This window comes from Eleutherodactylus coqui, chromosome 1, assembly GCF_035609145.1.
Source record: "Eleutherodactylus coqui strain aEleCoq1 chromosome 1, aEleCoq1.hap1, whole genome shotgun sequence".
Lineage (NCBI taxonomy): Eukaryota > Metazoa > Chordata > Amphibia > Anura > Eleutherodactylidae > Eleutherodactylus > Eleutherodactylus coqui.
Window position 1 is genome coordinate 344,964,961 of NC_089837.1, and position 19,553 is coordinate 344,984,513.

Genomic DNA, 19,553 nt, shown 5'->3' on the forward strand with positions numbered 1-19,553 from the left:
TGGACCCATTAATTGGGCGATGAATGTGGGGACGCCAGAAACGTGCCTCTCTCCTAATCGCGCAGCAGTCGGCTGCGATACACCTGGATCAGGAGCTCGCCCTGTGCCCACACCCTCACTTGGGCCTACGCGTCCTCGGCCACGTCCACGTCCTCTAGGCCTACCCCTACCCCTCAGCATGCTGTATCACCAGTGATTTCCCAGGCAGGAAATAAATTGGCGCAAGCCTGCAGGACAAATAGAATTTTTCCCTTTTTTTTTAAAGGGAAGGCCCACTGACTATATTCAATCAGATAAGAAATCTGTTCCACAGAAATGCAGTTATATGAAGTGCAGCAGAGCGGTGATTTTTCCCAGGCAGGAAATAAATTGGCGCAAGACTGCTGTTAAACGTAGCTGGCTGCGTATGATTTTTTTAATATCTCCACCCACCACACACGTACACAGAACGCTGAGGACTGACAGAGGCAGGCCAAATAGAATTTTTCCCTTTTTTTTAAAGGGAAGGCCCACTGACTATATTCAATCAGATAAGAAATCTGTTCCACAGAAATGCAGTTATATGAAGTGCAGCAGAGCGGTGATTTTTCCCAGGCAGGCAGGAAATAAATTGGCGCAAGACTGCTGTTAAACGTAGCTGGCTGCGTATGATTTTTTTACTATCTCCACCCACCACACACGTACACAGAACGCTGAGGACTGACAGAGGCAGGCCAAATAGAATTTTTCCCTTTTTTTTTAAAGGGAAGGCCCACTGACTATATTCAATCAGATAAGAAATCTGTTCCACAGAAATGCAGTTATATGAAGTGCAGCAGAGCGGTGATTTTTCCCAGGCAGGAAATAAATTGGCGCAAGACTGCTGTTAAACGTAGCTGGCTGCGTATTATTTTTTTAATATCTCCACCCACCACACACGTACACAGAACGCTGAGGACTGACAGAGGCAGGCCAAATAGAATTTTTCCCTTTTTTTTTTAAAGGGAAGGCCCATTGACTATATTCAATCAGATAAGAAATCTGTTCCACAGAAATGCAGTTATATGAAGTGCAGCAGAGCGGTGATTTTTCCCAGGCAGGCAGGAAATAAATTGGCGCAAGACTGCTGTTAAACGTAGCTGGCTGCGTATGATTTTTTTACTATCTCCACCCACCACACATGTACACAGAACGCTGAGGACTGACAGAGGCAGGCCAAATAGAATTTTTCCCTTTTTTTTTAAAGGGAAGGCCCACTGACTATATTCAATCAGATAAGAAATCTGTTCCACAGAAATGCAATTATATGAAGTGCAGCAGAGCGGTGATTTTTCCCAGGCAGGCAGGAAATAAATTGGCCCAAGACTGCTGTTAAACGTAGCTGGCTGCGTATGATTTTTTACTATCTCCACCCACCACACACGTACACAGAACTCTGAGGACTGACAGAGGCAGGCCAAATAGAATTTTTCCCTTTTTTTTTTAAAGGGAAGGCCCACTGACTATATTCAATCAGATAAGAAATCTGTTCCACAGAAATGCAGTTATATGAAGTGCAGCAGAGCGGTGATTTTTCCCAGGCAGGAAATAAATTGGCGCAAGACTGCTGTTAAACGTAGCCGGCTGCGTATGATTTTTTTAATATCTCCACCCACCACACACGTACACAGAACGCTGAGGACTGGCAGAGGCAGGCCAAATAGAATTTTTCCCTTTTTTTTTAAAGGGAAGGCCCACTGACTATATTCAATCAGATAAGAAATCTGTTCCACATAAATGCAGTTATATGAAGTGCAGCAGAGCGGTGATTTTTCCCAGGCAGGCAGGAAATAAATTGGCGCAAGACTGCTGTTAAACGTAGCTGGCTGCGTATGATTTTTTTACTATCTCCACCCACCACACACGTACACAGAACGCTGAGGACTGACAGAGGCAGGCCAAATAGAATTTTTCCCTTTTTTTTTAAAGGGAAGGCCAACTGACTATATTCAATCAGATAAGAAATCTGTTCCACAGAAATGCAGTTATATGAAGTGCAGCAGAGCGGTGATTTTTCCCAGGCAGGAAATAAATTGGCGCAAGACTGCTGTTAAACGTAGCTGGCTGCGTATGATTTTTTTAATATCTCCACCCACCACACACGTACACAGAACGCTGAGGACTGACAGAGGCAGGCCAAATAGAATTTTTCCCTTTTTTTTAAAGGGAAGGCCCACTGACTATATTCAATCAGATAAGAAATCTGTTCCACAGAAATGCAGTTATATGAAGTGCAGCAGAGCGGTGGTTTTTCCCAGACAGGCAGGAAATAAATTGGCGCAAGACTGCTGTTAAACGTAGCTGGCTGCGTATGATTTTTTTTACTATCTCCACCCACCACACATGTACACAGAACGCTGAGGACTGACAGAGACAGGCCAAATAGAATTTTTCCCTTTTTTTTTAAAGGGAAGGCCCACTGACTATATTCAATCAATAATATATGTCTTCTGGCCCTGCCTACACAATTCTCTCCCTGTAGTATTACTGCAGGGCGCGATGCTCTGCACAGCCGATTTTGAAAAAAAAAAAAATGCAACACTGCTAACAGCAGCCTGCACAGTACTGCACACGGTTAAATGTGGCCCTAAGAAGGACCGTTGGGGTTCTTGAAGCCTACACTCACTCCTAACACTCTCCCTGCCTAACCACCACTTCTGTCCCTGGACTATTACTGCAGGGCGCAATGCTCTGCAGACAGCCGATTTTGAAAAAAAAAAAATGTGCAACACTGCTAACAGCACCCTCCACAGTACTGCACACGGATAGATGTGGCCCTGAGAAGGACCGTTGGGGTTCTTGAAGCCTACACTCACTCCTAACACTCTCCCTACCGCAGCACCAGCAGCAGCACTTTCCCTCAGCTAACTCACAAGGCATCTGAGGCGAGCCGCGGGAGGGACCGACTTTTATACTCGGGTGACATCTGATCTCCCCAGCCACTCACAGCAGGGGGGTGGTATAGGGCTTGAACGTCACAGGGGGAAGTTGTAATGCCTTCCCTGTCTTTCAATTGGCCAGAAAAGCGCGCTAACGTCTCACAGAGGAAAGTGAAAGTAACCCGAACACCGCGTGGTGCTCGTTAAGAGTAAGGAGCATCCCGAACACCCTAATATTCGCCCGAGCATCAAGCTCGGACGAGTACGTTCGCTCATCACTAGTTAAAACCTATCATAGTTTTGTAAATACTTTGCTGTACTTGTACCAGATTTCATTTAAATAATAGTATACCTCCATTCCCATGTAAAAATAAATCCAGAACTCTGATAGATTTCTCATACCAAGTAGGGATTAGCTATAGGAGGTACAGAAGTAGCAGTAAAACCTGAGCCCTGGTGCCTGAGGGGGCCAAAAGCCTCCTCTGCTACCATTGAGAAGATAACAGTATTATAAATGGTACGTGATAGATGGAGAGTAGTGATAAGCGATTAGTGGAATTATCGGTCTGTGTTGGTACCAGGAGGATTTTAAAAAATCATCATGAAGCAGGACAGCTGATTCCAACTTCCATTGAAATTAATAGGAGTAAAAACTGGGTTCCCTAATTTGCCCTCCAGACGCTCCCCAAATTGCATGGAAATATAGCCACACATATGGGAACACTGCTCCTCCCAAAAATTGTGTAGTACAGGGGTGTAGGAGTCAATAGTAGCACAGATGTGTCACTTTAAACAATAGAAGGACCACTTAGGGTCTCCTAGATCAAAGATTGTGCCAAGGAAGACAGCAGGTGTAGTGCTTCTTTAGGGCAAAGTCAGGTGAGCATTTTTCTGTGAGCGGCTATGTGTGCAAAAAAAAAGCGCATCTGATAGAACCATTAGTTCCCTACGATGTGTTCACATGTCCATCTTTTACAGGCGCAAAATCTTTGCACCTGCAAAAGATAGGACATGTGTGCAGCAGCAAGGTCTGTGCTGTGCATAAAGATTCCCGGCGGGGAGTCCCCTCATCACTGAACACTGTGACAGCACTGTCACAGTGTTCAGTGACAAGGGGACTCCCTGCAAGAACGATAGAATCCCCTGCCATAGCTGTCACTGCTGTGGCAGAGGATTGCAATGTTCTCCCATTGCTTTCAATTAGGCCAGCGCTGCAGCGGGCCCCATGAAAAGCAATGGGCTGCAAGCATCCCCCATAGTGATTTTTGGTGAAGGGCTTGAAATATTAGCCCTTTCCTGAAAATTATCCCTAGCTTATAAAAAAAAAATATACTCACCTCTCTGTCACTGTCGGGGCTCCAGTGCGTCTTGTCGCTTGGCTCCCTGACACTGCTCTGAAGCTCTTTCAGCAGCCGGGGATTTAAAAAGCCCTGCCTCCTGAAATGGCTGTGTCTGATTGGCTGAGTATGAGCCAATCACAGGTAGTGCTCAGCTATTCATTGAATGACAGCTGAGCGTTGCCTGTGATTGGTCACCGCGCTCAGACAATCAGAGGCAGCGCTCAGCCATTCATTGAATTCAAGCACAGTTCTTCTCCAAGGAAAAGCTGTAGAGCTACAGCTGTTTCTTGTGCTTCTTGAGAGAATTAGGGGGGAAAAGGAGGGGGAGTTGAGGAGGGGACAGACAAGAATGAATGTACTGCACGTTTTGGGGGTACCATAAAACGTTGACCACCACTTTCGACATCATGCCCCACCTGCAGGACTTTGACCCAGTGTGCTGTTAAGGATATGTAATGTCTCTGGCTATGCTTGCTGGATCACGTTTCCATGGTCAAGTGCACCATGCCAGGGACACATTATTGCTCACATGGCGGTGCAGGACAATGACAGGTTTTTGGGCAAAGAAATGACAGCTGGTACTGTGAGTGTACATGGAGCATCCCAATGCAAAAAAGCATCTATGTCCACTACCCTAAAGGGCAGCATTTCCATTGCAAGCAGTTGGGCAATGCTTGCATTCAGGCTCTGCGCTTGTAGATGGATCAGGTGGTATATTTCTTTGTGTGTTCCTATAGCTGGAGGATGGAGGACTGGCTGCTGACTTGGAACACGCTAAAATATGAGTTAGATTTCAATGTCGATGAAGGTGCTGGTGATTGTGGCAACTTGATTTCTGCTCTCCTTTTCCAACCCCTGTCTTTGAAGCCTGGTAGCCTGTAGTAGGCATGCTACTGCCCCTACACAAAACTGCCTCTCTGTGCTCAGAGGCTACTGCACGAACAAGGAGGCAGATGGAGGAAGAGGCAGCTACAGCAGCAAAAGAGGCAGCAGGAATAAGCTGACGCTTTGCCCTTTGGTCCAGGTGGGCTCTCCAAGGCAGCAGGTGGTGGGAGTTCATGTGGCTGTTTATACATGTTGTGTTGAGGTTGTTCAAATTCTTGCCACATTTTAAATGCTTACTGCATATCTTATAGATGACCACTATTCTGTCATCACCTGCGGTTTTAGAGAATGACCATGGTGCACAAGCCCTGTGAGCAGAACTAGCTGTGGGCCTGATGTTGGTGTTCTGCAACTAGTAGTAGCTGATAGTGATGGTATGGCCCTTATGTTTTTCTATGACACCCTACTCTCTGTCTTAGCATGGTGCTGCCCCACAATGTTTGCCTCTTCCTCCTACGCCTGCCAGCTGCTATCCTAGCTCTCCCCCTGCCTGTCAATGCTGGGTCAAGCACCTCATCATCTTCCACCTCCTCTTCCACTTTATTCTCGTTCTCTTCCTAAGTGAACTCTATGTCGCAGTGAGCACCAGGAGTTAGCACCTCTGTTTCCACATCTCCCTGAGTACACATTATCTCTGGAGGGCAGACCACACGCACTCACCCACCCTCATGTATCTCTTCAGAGGAAAGAAATTGTTGAGCATCACTATATTCAATGTCTTGGTCTTCTCTTGTGGTTGTTTGGACTGCCCTGTTGACATCTATGACACTGAATGATCAAACAGCTCTTTAGACTGATCCATGGGGACTGCTTCAAAGTGTGCTAGGGATTTGACACAGGGTAAATTAGAGGGGAGATGTGCATGGCTGACTGGTGCAGACTGACTGCTGTGTGTCTGCGACTGGAAGAGGAGATGGCGGTACTTGAGGTACTGTGGTGGTACTGTGTTATTCACTCTACAACCTATTCTGCGTGCTGTGGATGTAATGCACAGGCAAAATCACTTCTAAGAAATGTCCGTGGGCTAGCTTAACTTTGTCTCAACTTGCTTCATGGAGCTTCATGTTGTTTCAGTGTGAACCACTTGAAGTGCCAACCTGGACCATCCTCTACTACCTCCACCCCACCACTACTGACATGTGCCATACTCCTTGCTCTCTTTATGTTTTCCTTTTTTTTCTTTCTTTATTTTTTAATCAGTCCTTTTCTTGGTTACTTTTTATTATATTTTAATGTAACTTTGGCTAACTTTGTAGTTTGCAGAAAACCACTGCTAGCTGTGTAAGACCTGCAAATAATTTGTAGTGGCCAGACTTGCGACACAACATCCTCTGAGGCCACTGACACGCACTGTGTGCTGTTTCCCTGTTTGAGATTTTTTTTTTGCTGTATGTTCACTAGGGATGAGCGAGTATACTCGCTAAGGCACTACTCGCTCGAGTAATGTGCCTTAGCCGAGTATCTCTCTGCTCGTCCCTGAAGATTCGGGGGCCGCCGCGGAGCGGGGAGCGGCGGGGGAGAGCGGGGAGGAACGGAGGGGAGATCTCTCTCTCCCTCTCTCCCGCCCGCTCTCCCCTGCTCCCCGCCGCAACTCAACTGTCAGCTGCAGCGGCTCCCGAATCTTCAGGGACGAGCAGGGAGATACTCGGCTAAAGCACATTACTCGAGCGAGTAGTGCTTTAGCGAGTATACTCGCTCATCCCTAATATTCACCAAAGAACAGCACCTACTAACTCAGCCACAATCCCTGGGCAGCACAATATAGATATATGAGAACAGAAGGCTACAGAATATAGTTTGTAAATTTGTGAACTCTCCCTATTTTGAGCAACATAATTGAAATTCCTTAACCCCACTGCTAGCTGTATAAGGCCTGCAAATAATTTGTAGCGGCTGGACTGGCAACTTTGTACGATGTCTGAGGCTATAAACAAAGAACATGCTAAAGTATAGTTTGTCAGTCTGTTTTGCTGCTATATGCGGTAACAGCAGTAGAAGTATACCCTCTCCCAACATACAGACAACATTTCATACAGACATATAAACGTGATGGAGCTTCTTTCTCTGGTCCCTCCACTACAACCTAGTTTAAGTTCTCTGCTGGTATACAAGCTTTAACACCTGGTAGGAATAAAGCATACAAAGATTCAGATACAAAACAAAAAAACGGCGGCATGTCAGCCCTGATGGTGGACTGACATCACCATCAGGGCTGACATGCCGCCGTTTTTTTGTTTTGTTTTGTTTCGCTTTATTTTGTATGCATCTCAATCTCTATCTCTGTAACAAGCAGGGCTTGACTTAGAACCTCTTGAGCCTGGCCTGGATAGCATTGTGCCACTTTAAATCAATTTAGTTTTCAGTGCTCTATTTAATTTAATTAAAAAACAAATTGATAACACGGCACTGACAGAGTACTGGGGTCTTACATAGGAGTTTATAGCATTGGTTCAACTAAGCCATCTATATAATATAACGCTCATGATAATTTGAGGATTATATTAATCTAATCTACTCCTGTGTAAAGTTACCACCAGAGGACATGAGAGACAGTATCATATTGCCCCTATATCTGGGTGAACTCGTGTGTATTTGATACGGACCCTAGTCAACTGGGGAAACCTGATCGACCAGACTTCCCATTTGGCTGCATTCATATAGCCTAAACGGACCACATATTAATTATCTACAAGCGGATTTGATCTAGCTTGTGATAGTATACTCCTTTAGATCTCCGCTATTTCCATCTTGGCGGTAAGATTGTTAGCCACCCTCCACTACAATAAATCTGGAGCGAATCTTAACCCCTAAGGGGCCCATTTGTTGGGCGAAAAGCGTTGGCCATTGATAGGGCACGCATTAGTATACATTACCATCACTCGTGTGACATATCACGAGGTTGTACACAAACCTGGTTGACTAAAACCCATTGTTATATGTGACTAGCTGTCACGAATGTGTTTTCCTTACGGGTGACAACTCTGTATATATTGACAAAAAACGAGTTGCTAGGGTTATTAATCTGAATACATAACCAGATAGTATGTATAATCTTTCCCCTTTGGGAGTATCAATTATCTGTTATTCCTCTAGAAATATATGTTTGTTTGTTTATTCATAGGTTTTAAATAGATTCTAATAAAAGTTAAATTTTAGGATTATTAGACTGTAGGTCCAATCAGTAAGCTTGGAGAACTGTTCTTGGACCTGGTCTGCCTCTGTGAAGTAGGCATAGAAACACAATGCAGCTTCTCTGTCCTGCGCTGAAAAGATGTCTGCTGGTTACAATGTGTCTATGTTATATATGGTTAGGTCATGTGATGCAGGCTTCCAATGAAACTGCTGCCCATATGCTAGAGGGAGGACACATTTGGTGACATCATCAAAGCACCCTAGCTGTAGGTTGGCTGCATTTTTGATCTCTGTACCACGTGCTATGAGAAATTCAATTTTCCCATGATTTTAGCAAAACATCAGTTTGCAGACACACAGTTCGACTTAGTGAAAATTGGGTTCTTTTTATCGCCCAGCCGATCAACACGAGCAACATTAGTGGGAGCCCTTTTACAAATTTCACATTGTGGCACCGAATCTTTTAATGATGCCTTTGGTTGCCATAATGTGCTCCATGACGTGCCAGAACCAATGCCACTGAGAAAGCAAAGCTGCAGGAAATCCAGCCAGAGAGACTGCTGAAAAGGATTCACATAATCCAGCAGCTCTGCAAATTAAGGTACCCTCAAAAGACGTTCAGAACACAGTGGAGATATGTAAGTGAGGTGGACCCTCAGGAAAAGACCCAATGTTTGTACATGGGTAGTGGCTTAAAAGCAGGCCTGCCAGTTAAAATAGGCAAGCTTGAGCTGACACCAAAAACATTCATTTGCAAGTTGTAGACAAGTTTTTGGACAACACTTGTATTACTTTTGAGCTGCGTGCAGGTGACTGCTATTGCTTGGTTGAAATGTTGGGTGGTATTACCATGTGTTCTACAGCTGAAGTGCGTTGCTGATCTTTGTGATTTATAAAATTTTGTTCCCATACCCCACTCACGTTAGAGTTAAGCATACTCTTAAGACCCTTTTACACAGAAAGATAATTACCTTTGCTTGTAAAAGGGCAATCTATCAAACAACTGAAAGATTGAAAGATTTAGTGATCTATTTGCATAAAGTGTTAATGGCCATTAATGGGCATTAACACTTTATCATCTTCATTTGCATGTAAAAGGACTTGCACCAGTTGTTTGCACAGCTCACTGTGTGTTTAAACATACGCCCAGCTGTGCAAAAAGCTGCCATACATTCCAAGATGAGTGAAATGCATTCAAATGGAATATATTTGCTCAGTCTTTGAGCGGCTGAATGATGGATTTTAAGTTTAACTAAAATCCATTGCTCAAACGAAGACTGCACGATGCCCACGTTTACATGTAACGATTATTGCTCATTTTCAGCGTTTGGACAAATTTTGAGCGATAATTGTTGCGTGTAAAAGGGCCTTAAGTTAATGAAGTAAGTAAAGGTGTTTAACATTTCTGAATAACCACATATTCCTTATCTATTAACAGATATAATGCAGTGTGTGATATAGACTTATCTGTGTTGCTGTCTTATATATGTACTGTGTGGTTTGCATGTTGTGCTTTGCCTCTGAATATGAATAGCTGATATTGTCAAGAATTTCTATCCTACATCAATTAGTTATTTTTGATTGCACAAATTATCCTACAAAAAATTCTTCTGTTGTCAAATAGCATTGATCCATCATAAATTACTCCTCACTTCTTCCAAATCACACATAATTTACTACTAATCCCACATTCTTCATACATCACAGAGTATTTCTCATACTTGCTCTTACCAAATCATTCACCTATTTAATTATGAATAATAATGATCACATTATCAAACTACAATGAAACAAATGAGAGAGCTGCAATTTCCTGCAGAGACAGGGGGCCAGGGAAGTACAGGGAAAACTTAAATGGGTATGCAGCGCTAAACGAGCACTGCAGCCTCTTCATTCTTAGAACAGGTTATGGTCCTGTAATTCTTTAATTAAAAATATCAGGCCCCCACTGATCATGAAGTAATAGCTTATCCTAGATGGGACCAGTTCAAGAGCTTGGCTATTGCTAGAGGTTCCCTGAAATGAATTGAGTGGTAATACACATATGTGATCACTTCTGCCCTCACTCCAGGATGTACTAAAGCCCTATTCTCAAGATAGGGAAGCCCAACAGTTGGATGTTCACCAACCTGAAAGTTATTCCTTAGCCTGTGGAAGGGGGGTAATCATGGCACAACCGTTTTTAATGGATAGAATCAAATGAATTGTGACATATCTTAGAGACCAATTATATGCTGTAATTATCAGGGTCTATGTGCTGAAACTCCCACTGATCACTAGCATGAGGAGGAACAAACCTCTGCTGTATGGGAGTTCTGAAAGCCTGAGCTCCACAGACATATTCTGTGTGCCATGTAAGAAGTTGTTAGACTGATCCAACAAAAACCTGTAATTACAGGGGCAGACAAAGCATGTATGGAACTTATGTAGCTGCACAGGATCCCGGCACGTAAGAGGAGCTCTGTTACCTTAAGACACGAACAGGTTACACCCTGTGTACTCCACTAACCTGTATTGTGTATGACCGCGGAGGCTCGCAGGTGGTCATGCGCAGTACAGGTTTTTTTTATCTTTGTTTGCGTTTCCCGTGCCATTGCTTAGTAAAGATGCAGGTAGCCGCAGCCTATAAGTAACTGCGTATGGGGTACGGGTAGGACTCCTCCATTGACCTCAACGGAGGCCGTCCGCACGGATTTTGCTGCAAAATAGAGCATGCTGAAACTTTTCTTCCACTCACAGAATACGCAATTTGTATCTGTGCGTGTGAAGGATCGAAAGTTCATGCCTTTCAATGCCCGCGTTTTACTGCAGATCGTCCATGCAGATGGTGATCACAAGATACACAATACAAATCCAGTCGCGTGAGACCAGCCAAATAATATTGGATGACATGTTAAAAGCTATGGTCCTTCCCATCTGTACCTCACAGTTATTAGTGAATTGGTACCGGAGTGAAGGATTTTCTGCAGAGTCTTGGCTACCACTCCTCCACCATCAAAGTAGCAGTTAGAAGTCCTGAAGGCCATATAGACACAGAATCTGTGCCTAAATCCTCAAATATGAATATGGCGTAAGGCTGTATTTACATTGGATTAAGATTCCATCAAAAGAAAGCAATAAAACCTTTCCCTGCGGTCCTCTGATGGGATCTGATGCAGTTTTGATGCCACACATGCAATACTTACACTAACTGATGGCTCAAAATGTTTGTAAATCAGCTGCAGTTTGTGAACGTGTTCCTGCATCTAAAGCTGGGCAAACAAAAATGATATCTAAAAAAGTACTTCGGCAATTGTCTTTTAAACACGTAATGCTTCCTTACCCACAATATTCAAGCAGTGTCATTTAATCCACTCCAGCTCAGCTGTATCCACAAATTTAAAGGGGTTGGCCACTTTTAATATAAAATATCCAAAGTGCCCCAGACAATAAATAGAGCCAAAAAGAACTTACTTCAAGTAACTTGAGCTATTTCTATGTAATTTATAAACCCCCACCACTTCACCTGCTCCAGCGGTAGTTCTCTATACAGCAAGCTAGTGTGGGTCAGGAAAAGTGAAAGTAAGAATCCCAGCATGCATCTCTGCTACTGTCTCCATAGTCCCTGACACATCACTTCTCTGCTTGCCTTTCTGTTCTGTTGTGAGCACAGCGGCTGCACCGTCCTCTACCATTTGTAGTCGTTCCTCCAAAGTTTAAAAAGGAAATGGAGTCTCCTAGTTCTGTCTGTAAATAAAGTCACCCGAAAACTATGATAAATGTGTACATATAGATACGTATACATGTTACACATATTATATGCGTTACCACATACACATATAGATGTATCTATACATACTACACATAGACATATCACAGATATCTACACAAACATACAATTCATTGGGAAGTCTTCAGACTCTTTCACTTTTCAACATTTTATATTGTGGCCGTGTGCAAGTTTACAAAAGAATCTAGTTGTTCCCTTCACTCTGCACTCAATATGCTGTAATGACAAAGTGTAAATAGAATGTTCGAAATTTTTGTCATTTTTTTAAAATGAAAAACTAACATTTGGTATTGACATTTCACACCCTGTACTCAGTACTAAATTGAAGCACCATTGGCAACAATTACAATCTGCCATTCTTCTCTGCAGATCCTCTCAAGCTCTGTCAGGTTGAATGGGGACTGTCTGTGGATGGCCATATGCAGGTCTCTACAGAGATGTTTGATTGGTTTTTAAGTCAGGGCTATGGCTGGGCCACCAAAGGACATTGACAGAGTTGTCCCTAAGCCACTTCTTTGTTGTCTTTGCTTTGTGCTTAGGGTCATTGTCTTGTTAGAAGGTGAGCCATCTGTCCAGTCTGAGGTCCATTACGCTCTGGATTAGATTGCATTAAGAATATCTCTATACTTTGCTCCATTCAGCTTTCCATCAACCCTGACCAGACTCCCTGTCCCAGCTGGTGAAAAACACCCCAGAGTATGATTCTGTCACCACCATGCTCACTGCAGGGATGGTGTTGGGCAGATATGAGCAGTACCTGGTTTATTCCAGACATAACAATTAAAATTGAGGCCAAAAAATTCAATCTTGGTTTCATCAGACCAGAGATTCTTGTTTCTCACAGTTAGAGTCCTTTAGGTGCTTTCTGGCAAACTCCAGGTGGGCTTTCATGTGTCTTTTACTGAGCAAAGACTTCTTTCTAGTCACTCTGCCATAAAGTTCAGATTGGTGGAGTGCTGCAGTGATAGTTGACCTTTTGGAAGTCTCTCCTATCTGCACACAGGATCCTTAGAACTCAGTCAAAGTGACAATTGGATTCTGGTCACCTCTCTTACCAATTACGTCATTTGGGGGCTGGACAGCTCTAGGAAGACTCCTGGTTGTTCCAAACTTTTTCCATTTAAGATTATGGAGGCTGCTGTGCTCTTGGGAGCTTTCAGTGCAGCAGAAATGTTTTGTAGCCTTCTTCAGATCTGTACCTCCACACAATCCTGTCTCTGAGCTGTACGGGGAGTCATTTCCTCCTCATGGCTTGGTGTTGGCTCTGATATGCATTGTTAGCTGTGAGACCTTATAGACAGGGGTGAATCTTTTAAAATTATGTCCAGTTAATTGAATTTATCAGAGGTGGACTGTAATCAAGGGGTAGAAGCATTTAAAAAATGATCAAGAGAAATTAGAAGGCCCAGAGAGAAATTTCAAGGGTCATACTGCAGTGAGCTGGAGTTGGCAGATGTAAATCGAGCAGTTTGTTCTAACTCAGGCCTAGTCACAGCAGTGGCTAATCTGCGGAGGATGAAGGTCTGTGCAGTAGACAGATCACACAAGGATGGCTAGAAACCACAGTAGCAAAAGTTCTATCTGACGCCAGTGCCTCAGAGTATCCAGTAATAAGGAAATAAAGAGTTCAGACTCTAAGAGCTTTGGTAAAACTGGAGGCACGCAGTTTACTCTGTACTTGCAAAATTAATAAACAGTTCTCACTTTGTGGATGTTGCAGACAACATCAACTTAAGCAGATTGGCTGATAACATGCATAACAGGCATTAACTCCTTGACTCTCTCTCTTTCCGTTAGGGAAGACAAGGCCACCAGTCTAAGTTATCTGATGGCTACTTTTGACAACTGTTCATGGTGGAATAGACGGAAACAAATGGTCTTTAACTTTCTCTTCTAGACAAGCTGACTTCTGACCTAGCAGGGAAAATTTTCACTCACGATCTCTAGGCCTATCCTTCTTCCCGAGTCCATAAAATCTGCCCTGGCCTGTGTTCACGATTAGGCAGGGGGAAAAACACTCTCTAGCATCTGTCTCCATGACTCGTCTTTCACCCTCTTGTTTCTCGGAAGCATCCCAACCTAAACCTAGGATGGGCTGTACTTGAGCTTGGCTTGGATGGGCTTGCCTGAGCCTAAGCCAGGCTTCTCACGTTCTTCCTCCCCAACTACACTTTTCTTCTCCCCTCTCTTCTCCCTTTCCTCACTAAACTTAACCCCACCCTCTGACCAATCCTAACCCAGACATGAACAACTGACAAGACACAAAGCAGTTTAGGGTGACAGGGGTACAGACATGCACAAGTTAGATAGCACAGACACACTCATATAGACACACATAAACATTCCACATGAGGTAGCTGGACAAGTGCTGTGGGGGCCCTAACTCTGGGCCACTACAAGACCAAGGAGTTTGAATGCTTATGGTCCTTATGTTAGCTTCGGTGTTTCTGATCCTTTAATACTCTCTAGATATACTGTACATTGGTTAGTTATACTATAGATGCTAAGTACAAAGTGCGAATTCTACAAAGCATGGTACAGTTCACATGTACACACTATACCATATCCGAATACACTCATTTTACTGGATGCATATAGAATAATTTTATGGTACAGTTTGCAGATGTTATACAGCACATATTATTATGACTTGAAGTAGATCCCACAAAAAAAGACAGCTTTAAAATTCTTCAGCAATTAAATAATCTACACTCAAGAAATGCCATCATAGTAAGAACATTGTCTATCAACACCTGTCCCATCTACACTGTTAGTAGTGCAGGTAATTAATTATAGAGGAAAAAAGAAAGATACAATGTAACCATCCTTTAAATGGCTTATGATTCATGACTGCAAGAAAAGTGTATTCCTGCACAGGGATCACAGTTCTATGCTAGGTACTGCTCAGTATCATAAAGGTGATGTTTGCACCTACTCTGTTTTTTGGTTTATTTTTAAACCCAAAGTGTAAACAAAGACAGCTACTTAAGATAGGTGTCTTTTTTATTACATTCATCACATTCTGTTTTCTGTCTGCATATCTTTGGGAAGTTGTTAGTCATTAGCTAATATAGAGTCCCATTTAGTTCTGGGCTTCTCATGGTGAGGCACCCTACAATTGTTGGTGACACATTGCTTGAAAGACATTTTTGACAGAAGTATATATCTGCATCCCACTTTTAGCTACAGCAGTTCCCTACTTTTTGGTAACCTTCAGAATGCATGTTAGCATACATTTTGGACCAGTTGGAAGTATGTATACCTGCACGTTCAGAATATACAGGCTTTGTCTGTTGTATGCTACCATGTAGAGGTAGAGGTCTGCATAAACTATTAACATTTTTTAATTAAAACATACTGCTAATCACTTCACTTATGATGCACTAGGACAATGAAATATTTGATTGACAAAGTATACCGAGCCTTTAAAGGGGGTTTTCCGGGCAAATACTTTTGATGATCTATTCTTAGGATAGATCATCAATAGTTAATCGCTGGGGACTCACTGTTTGGGATCTCAAGCGATCAGCTGATTGTCCGGCCTGCTGTCAGTACAGCGGGGTGCGGCATCATCATTGGATTGGAGGCAGAAGCATCACAGAGGGCTTCACTCCCATTGAAATGAATGAGAGCTGAAACCTCCTATTATACTTTCCGTGTTCAACCCCAATGTCAGAGTTGGAAGTCTAACAGAAGACTTTAACTCCCATTGATTTAAATGGAAGTGAAGCCCTCCATAGTGCTTTCGCCTCTGATCCTGATGACGACATTCAGCCCTACTACACTGACATCGGGCCGAGTAATCAGGTGATTGCCACGTATCCTGAGCAACGGGTCCTCGGTAATTAACTATTGATGACATATCCTGGGGATAGATCATCAATGGTATTTGCCCAGAACCCGTCTTTAATGTTAATATGGATTCACAAGCCAAATAAAAAATGAACTGAATATTATTTTTCATTTTAGCTTAGACTCTAACCAGCAGTAAGGTCAAAGCATCGCAATTATCTGGCTGGTCAGACCCTAGTAGAAAAAGGCTGAAAAGTCCTGATTTGGAATGCTGTAATGCTGAATATGAAAGTACCCTAATGACATACCATCAAAATCTTCATCTTATTGATCATTTTAAGGCTTTTTAAATGTTGGCTCAGCGCTACCTAAAAAGATTGGTTAAAATTGTAAATACATAAAAAGGAAAAAAGAAATAGAAAAGTTATAGTAATAAAGGCAAACAAAGAAAAATTAAACACTGCTATATCTTTAATCAATCATATGAATTTCATCATCTTTGTTAATGACTCAGTATGACAGATGTCTAAACTCAAGAGGGCTGTAGGAGTCCTTGTATCCTTAGCTTCACTGAGCCATCACTTAATGAACATACAGTGTGATAGAAGTATTGAAAAGGTGACCAGTGGACACAGCCACTTTATGTAATGTGAAAACAAGTATTGGCATGCTCTACAACAGCTTACTCAGGAGTTCTGAGAGTTGTAAAACAAGGGGCTTTCTTACTCCTACACAGTAATAAGTTATCCTTGTCTTCCTTGATATATTAACAGTTTTGTTGTACTCATATAAACACACTATGGCTGGCTATAGTCAGGACTGGTTGACAAGGTAATCGGTTAGTGATTAGAAAGGGTTAATATCGAAGATCTGGTTACCTGGGGCCATAGGTGCAGTTTCGTGGATTCAGTCGTGAGATGCATTGGATTGAACAGACTTTACCCTCAAGGTGGTAATGTGACAGAAGCCATTGAGAGCCGGGGCTGGGATCATAACCATTAAGAGTTAGGGCCTAGTGAGAGGTGAACTGGAACCCTTGAGGGCAAGGTTAGGAAGTAGGAAGAGGACTCTACACTGTGAGGCCTGATATAGAAGTGGTGGTGCTTTGTAAGATAGGGCCTACAACTTAGGAGGAAATAACCACTTCATTGACAGTGGGAGACACAGATAAACAGATGTGTCCTTCCTTATCTTTCCTCTTGGTCAGACAAATCCTGAGATGTGGGGCAGAAGATGAGTAATTGGAATCCTTAATAAAAGTCATGGAAAGTTAATTAGGGTTGTACCAAACTATGAAGTTATCCCCTATGCACAGGATATGGGATAACCTTATGATTTGTAGGGGTCCGACCGCTGGGACTCTCACAAATTGTGGGAGTGGGGTCTGACCACTGGGGCCCCACTCATCCTGAGAATGGGGGTCCAGATGGTCCTTGCATAAACAAAGCAGTGATCGCACATGCATGCTGTCACTCCATTCATTGCAATGACACTGCTGGAGATTGCTGAGTGAAGAGCACACCATACCCATTTGTTTAAAGAGTGCTATCGTTTTATCTGTCTGAGATGTAGGGCAGTGTGAGTTGAAATTTATTATTTAATGCTCTGGAATCTTCTGAAATGTTTAAGTATACCGTCAGCTTGTGTTATTTGCAACCATTAAGCATTTTGTGCCTCTAATGACTCTCTGTAATCATTAAGCTTCTTTGCCTCTCCAAGTACAGTTGTGTTTAGCAAAATTGAATGGTCTTCACTGAATCTGATCTGTGATTGCCTTTTATTTAAAGGGGAATCACTTGAGAACCAAACATGACAAAATGCTCAGTGATGAACAATCTTTTCCTATCATCCTACAATATTTACTTTAGAGAAAAGCTGCGTGCTGTCATGCAAGCTTCCCTAATGATATCACTCAATGTTAGATTTCCATTTTTATTCTTTTGAAAACATAATTATTTGTCAGATTCTTTATTCATCCTCAATTCAGCTTGTGGAAATTGGTACAATGGCTAAGAGCCAAATTCCTACCAACAGCTGCCACATACATCTTTTCCACATCCTTATATAGAAGCTACTTGGATCAATTGTATCCCAGACAAGCCATAAGCATTGTCACTACACCAGCAAACATTAGGCTGTTTTGGCTCAGAAATAAGGTGTGCTGGAAATGGGCCATTTGGATAGATACTGTATGTCCTTCTAAATCATCTTTCTATTGAGCTCACAGTATGAAAAAAACAAGATCTGATTGATATAGCGGAATTTCAAGCTTTCAGGGCCTTTTGGAGAATTTACTGCATATGAATACTGTACTATTGTCTAAACTCTCAGTTTTCCCCAAGAAGTGTATATTGACAAGGAAAAAATGATTGCCATTAATTTATTTAACAAGGCCTCATGTTCAGGGCTATAGGGACTCTATGTGCCCTGTATTGAGTCAGAGGTATACAGAGGTGCAATATGACTGCATAGATTGCTTTGGCTGCCATATTACAGCTCTGGGCAACTGTGAGATTTTACAGAACCATTACACAACAGTGTGCATAAGACCGTAACTTGTAATGTGTGCAAACTAATGCATTCTTCTGGATGCTATTAAAAACGTCTGCGTGCAAGAGTATTAATTACAGTGCCTAATAGTCTACAGAATAGGATAGGCCTCCCTGTTCCAATAAGGTTGGAATTTTACCTGTGGGTTCTAAAGAATCTACCTTTTCCAGCTTCTTCAGATTTTCAGCATCTGATACATAAGAACATAGTATGTAAGGCTGAAAAAAGACATATGTCCATCCCTTTCTGCTTCTTAGCCCCCAATGTTGATCCTCAATGTTGAGGCAAAAAAATCCCAATGAGGTAGAAGCCATTTTTCCTCATTTAACGGGAAAAAAAGTATTTCCTGGCTCCATTCTAGCATTTGGAATAATGCCTTTATCAACAACCCTTCTGAAGTAATCAGTGACTATAACATGTAATATTGTATCGCTCAAGAAAGACATCCAGGCCTCTCTTGCACTCTTTTATCCAATTCGCCATCACCACGCCCTAAGGCAGAGAGTTCCATAGTCTCACTGCTCTTACAGTAAAGAACCTCCTTCTATGTTGGGGGTTGCCTCCGTGTTATAGTCGCAGTCCTGGGTATAAATAGATGTTACAAGAGATCTCTGTATTGTCTCCTGATGTATTTATAAGTAGTTATTTGGTTGCCTCTCAGCCGTCTTTTTGCTAAATTAATAACACCAATTTTGATAACCTCTCTGGGTATAGTAGTCCGCCCATTCCATTTATTACTTTAGTGCCCGCCTTTGTACCCGCTCAAGCTCTTGAGTACTGTTGCCCAAAACTGTATACAATATCCCATGTGTCGTCTGAAATAACACAAAGTTATTCAAAAAGGAGGAGCAGATTTAGAGATGTAATTACGAACAAACTACAAAAGACAGGTACACAATCCACACATTAATGAAAAGAGGAAGGTTCAAAGTTTTTTATGACATACTACTAGGTTCCTTTTTCTGCCACATTGCAGCACTCCGTGTCTCATTTACAGTTTTATGGTACCTGAGGTGTGTATACATATCCAACCAAGTTCGACTAATTTTCTGTGCCACTTGTAAATTTGCTTGTAACAAGGGGTCGGTTTCTGGAATTGACGCCAGAGTTCACACAAAACGATTTCTCTTGTGGTGTTGTCATTGTCCAATAAACTGTAAACAACAAGAAACTGCACTGCGATGTTCA